Below are 5,133 nucleotides of genomic sequence, written 5' to 3'. Positions count from 1 at the left end.
CGTTACGATAAAAAAAGAAAGAATGCAAAACGTAAATAAAAATTCCTAGTGTGGCCTATCCTAGTAAAAAGAACAAAATACAACTTTGGAATCCACCGTTGGACCCAAGAAGCTTGTCTTGATGTTCCATCTTTGTCCATGTAGCGGGAGTGAGCATCCGATCTCCATCTTTGGTCTTCTCAAAATTACAATTAAAATTTACAAAATATAAACCTATTTACATTCTAAATAAAAAACTGTAATTACAATGAAAAACCAAAACGGAGATACAAGATCTCAAAATACAACCAAGACCGTGTTTCATCATTACGGTAACACGTTCTACTAAGGCCACACTAAGTTACAACTGTTTGTAAAAATAAATAAATACGTAATAAAAGCATTCAAAACATACAAAATAACGATAAATAAAATGCATCAACTAAATTAAATTTATTCGTGACATAATTCCGTAATTATGTTAAATTTATCCAAACCACCAAAGATAATTAAAATCATGTGATAAAACCGCTTCTATCAGTTTAATTTTAATTCATCATAATCCGTTACTTTAAATGCTTTAAAATAACTAAATGGTACGTGAGTGAACCGTTTCACTATCAAGCGAATGCACAAAATCCGTATTGTACACATTTTGGCCGAAAAAAAAATTTAGAACAAAAAAAAATTCCAGCCGTGGCCAAAAGAAGGAAAAACACGAAATTTTTTTTTTTATTTTTTTATTTTCCAGCGGGTTTTGCCGAGAGCAAAGAGAGCAAAAAAGAAAAAATTTTCAGCGGCTCAAATTTACATAGCTCGGCCAAAACCAAACAAAATCGATTTGACAAAAAACCCAATTGCAATTTAAACCTAATCCGTATAGAAGTAAATCTACAATTGTCAAAACTTTAACATATTGCAATAATAACCGTTTATAATAACAATATGCAAAATCAAATCGAAAACAAAAACAATCGATCGAGACACTGCAGATCCTCGATCGATCGAATAGCTTTCGATCGATTGTTTACAACAGAAACAGACGAGAAAACACGGGAAAAAAGAAACAGCCGTGTACAAAGAAGATGTCACGGTTTTCAAGAAAGAAAAAAAAAAAGAAAAACAGTCGTGAGCATATCAGTTCGGCCGAACGGTATTCAAGGCAAAAAAAATTATCGATTCAAATCGTTTTATGAAAATCACATAGAAAACTTTACGTGGCCTCGCTCTGATACCACTTGTGGGGTAATATCCGTATAATACCCTAAAATTATAGGACTATAACGTAAATTTAATATGCAAATTATTGTCATAAACGAAATAACAATAGAAACGATAAGGAATAAAGAAACAACCTCGGGTCCTTGAGAATTTGGCCTAAGATCAGAAATCAAAAGAGATTTCCTCCTAATCGAAACACCCAAGACCGTCTGAGATTATGCCCTTGTGCTAGAAGTGAATTCTCTAATTGCCTTGCAATATTGAGAGAATTTGTGTGAGTTTTTCTTAGATGTGAGATCTAGGTTTTTCAGAGGAAAAGACTCTTCAAAACCCTAAAATTTTTTGCAAATGAATGATTAGGTTACAAAGAGGAGAAGCTCTCCTTTTTGTTTCTTTCATTCGGCCAGCCGAGCCCTACATGGGGAAGTGGGCTTCCACTTCCTCTTAATTTTAACTCGTGGTCCGGCTCGTAAAATGCTAAATGTATATGACGCGGTTTTATTATAAATCGTCATCGGTTATCGGTTATTAAAACATCAACTAATAACTCGGGTTAGTTGAAATATTAATACATGTCCGACAAAGACAATATTGTATAATTAATTCAATATACATTAATTAAATATAATCGTTTATATTTAATTTACGAATTAACTGTTTAATTCGCCTTAGCCCATTTTATTTAATCCGTATTAAATAAAATATCTCAACATCGCATTTTGACTAATTACTAGTCAAATGACTCAGACTAACTGCTTAGTCAATTTTGGCATCTACATGACTGTATTTTCATACCGTCGCATCTCTCAAACGTATCCTATAGGTGTGACTTTTAGGGACCAGTTGATCACCGCCATCTGTATGACAATAACGTCAAACTTATCTAGCAAGCCAATCGTTATTGATAAACGTGGACCAACTGATTATAATACAAAAGTATACCCTTTGATCCTTTTAGAGATTTATAAGTCCTTGCACTAACTGTAAAGGACACCAGCCCCAACAAAAATATCCATTAAGAGGTGAGTGGGAAGTACATGGTAGGTGTCCCACCTTGTCTCCTCTCCTTTTTTGTGAGATGTCACAAGCTTGTGACGGAATTAGCCCGTCACAAGCAAGACTAGCTGTACTTTGTTTCCTATATGGTCAAAGCTAATGTTCTTCCATTCAAGCACAATTCCAAAACTGTGAGCTCTTACGTCTTACGACTCATTCTTCAAATTTTTTTATTAATCTCAAAAGCCAACGCATTTCTTTAAGGTTGAAACAAAACTAACACAAAAAGTTATGCTACCAACTTCCACCATTTAACTGAATAAACCAAAAACTTCAATCTGCATTCATCAATTATCAACTACGAATAAACAAAACGAAAAACTTCAATTTTGTCCTAGCATGGATGGTGTCTGGTGTTGTAATTTTGTTACTCAAAAAAATTGTCGGGCTGTAAGGTGAGCCATGACTACAGTTGGTTCAGCACCATTTTATTAATTCTCAAAAGCGGACACAATATCCGAAGCTATTTGATCCACCTATTTGATTAGATGACGGTACCAAGTGACTGCTAGTTAGACCCTCCTAATCTTATTGTTCCGTACTCCCTCCGTCTCAGTCAATTGTTAGTTTGTTACCATTCTGATTTCCGACATAATCCATAACAGTAGAGTCCAACCCACTTGTATGGTTTGAAATGAAGCATGGATGGTGTCTGGTGTTTATATTGAGTGCTTCTTATCTACGGATAATCACTCATTTATCTGCGGTTTTCATAAGTTGTCCTATCCTTAAGTTAACAAATTCCACTACGCCTCTCTTTAGAGTCCCTAGCGACAATCCTTAACTGAAAATAAAGCATACAAGAGCAATCTTACAAAGTTACAGTCATGATAGCAGAAGAGCACAACAGTAAAACAAATATAATAATCCATAAAATTAAAGTGAGATATGTATGATTCTACTAGGTACAACAAGCTTTAGATGACAAAATAACATCACATATTTAATAATAAAAACAATTGCACAGGAGGAAAAAAAGGGAGTAGGGAAAAAAGGGAGTAGGGGAGAGAGAAAGATAGAGGAAAAAAAAGGGAGTAGGAGAGAGAGAAAGATAGAGAGTACCTGTTGAAGTGATGAGGAAAATTGCACAGGAGGAAAAAAAAGTTGTGTGAAAAACGAAGATGATGGCAAAATGGTAGATAAAAGAGGTAGAAAATTAAATTGTTGTGTTTTTAATAGGGGTAGAATAGTAAAACATTACTTACAAAAAACACAGGAATTGGGAATGACCAAGGTGGGGGTTGGTCAGCCACTTCCTACGTGATGTAAGAATTAGAGTTCCTATGGAACTCTAGATTCCTCCATTTTGAAAAAAAATAGGTAACCAAACAAGAGCCTTAAATCCCAATTCATGGGATTTTGGAATTCCTGTGTTTTTCTGAGGCAACCAAACAACCCCTTAGTTTGTTTCTATTGATTTTAGGAAATTAATTATTTAATTTCCTATTCGTTTATTCTTAATTAATTGGTCTAAATATTTTATCTTGGGTGGAATAAATATATAAAGACCCAAATTTTATTCTAGGTTAATTAAGAGAGAGATTTGAGAGCACAATAAAGAGGGTCGATTTGTGAGGTTTCTTCTGAAGAAGAAAACTCAGTTTGTTCCGGGCTCTATTATTGGTGTTCGTCTGTCTTTGAAGATCGGAGGAGTTTGTTCAGATCTTGGTAGGCCTCAAGATTATTTGTCCTTCGTCTTATTGGGGTAGTCTCTTTTGTTCCTTTGAGACTACTATATTTGTTGGTAGAATAGGGTATACTTTTGGCTCATATTAAGCGCGTGTGTACCAGTCTACTGTTGTACTATTTTCTCCACTATAGTGAAATTTGATCTCCTCGCAGGGTGGACGTAGCCAGTTATTTTACTGGTGAACCACGTAAATCTTTGTGTCAGCTTTATTTACATTCGTTATTTATTGTTCTTATCGCCTTATCAATTAACTATTTGGGTAACGGGACGCCTCCGTTACAACAATTGGCACCAGATCTAAGGTTCTGATTTGGTATATGCTTCCGCGTTAGTTGTGTTTTTAGGCGTTATTTGGGTTTCTTGATTTTCAGGTGAAAAGATGTCGTCTACGAATGTTTTGAATGTTGAAAAGTTCACTGGGAGAAATAGTTTTGGGCTGTGGCAGTTAAAGATTAGAGCTTTGCTTAGACAGCCAGGCATCTGGTCTGTTATCTCAAAGGCAAATTCAGCAGGTAGTTAAATCGATGCGGCAAAGACAGATGCGAGATGTAGTCTTGGAGGAGAAGGCTCATTCTTTAATTACGTATGTTTAGTGATCATGTTATGGTTGAGGTTGCCGATGAGGAAACTGCTATAGGTTTGTGGTTGAAGTTGGAATCTTTGTATATGACAAAGACTCTAACCAACAAGTTGCTTCTTAAGCAGCGTTTGTTTGGTCTTCGTATGCAAGAAGGTACATCTCTCAAGGACCATCTAGACCGTCTTAACTCTATTTTACTTGATTTACGTAATTTAGATGTTAAGGTAGATGATGAGGATGCCGCCTTAATTTTGTTAGTTTCTTTGCCAAATTCGTTTGAGACTTTTGTGGAGTCGTTTGTTGTTGGTAAAGATTCTTTGACCCTAGAGGAGGTGAGGTCAGCGCTTCACACTAGGGATTTGCGCCGATTAGCGTCAGGTGGTGTTGTAGACAATAGTCCTATAGGGCTTGTTGTTAATTAGGAGGGTTCTAGTAAGGGTAAAGCCAAGTCTAAGGGTCCTCGTAAGAATGTCTGCAATTACTGCAAAGAACCAGGTCATTAGAAAAATCAGTGTCCTAAGTTGAAGGAAGCTGGTGTTTCTGTTGTTGCACAAAAGGTTGCTAAATACGATTCTGAGGAAGATTATGCTCTCGTTGTTGATGTTGT

The sequence above is a fragment of the Silene latifolia genome, chromosome Y, assembly GCF_048544455.1.
Source record: "Silene latifolia isolate original U9 population chromosome Y, ASM4854445v1, whole genome shotgun sequence".
Classification (NCBI taxonomy): Eukaryota; Viridiplantae; Streptophyta; class Magnoliopsida; order Caryophyllales; family Caryophyllaceae; genus Silene; species Silene latifolia.
Note: the sequence above shows the minus strand (reverse complement) of the source record.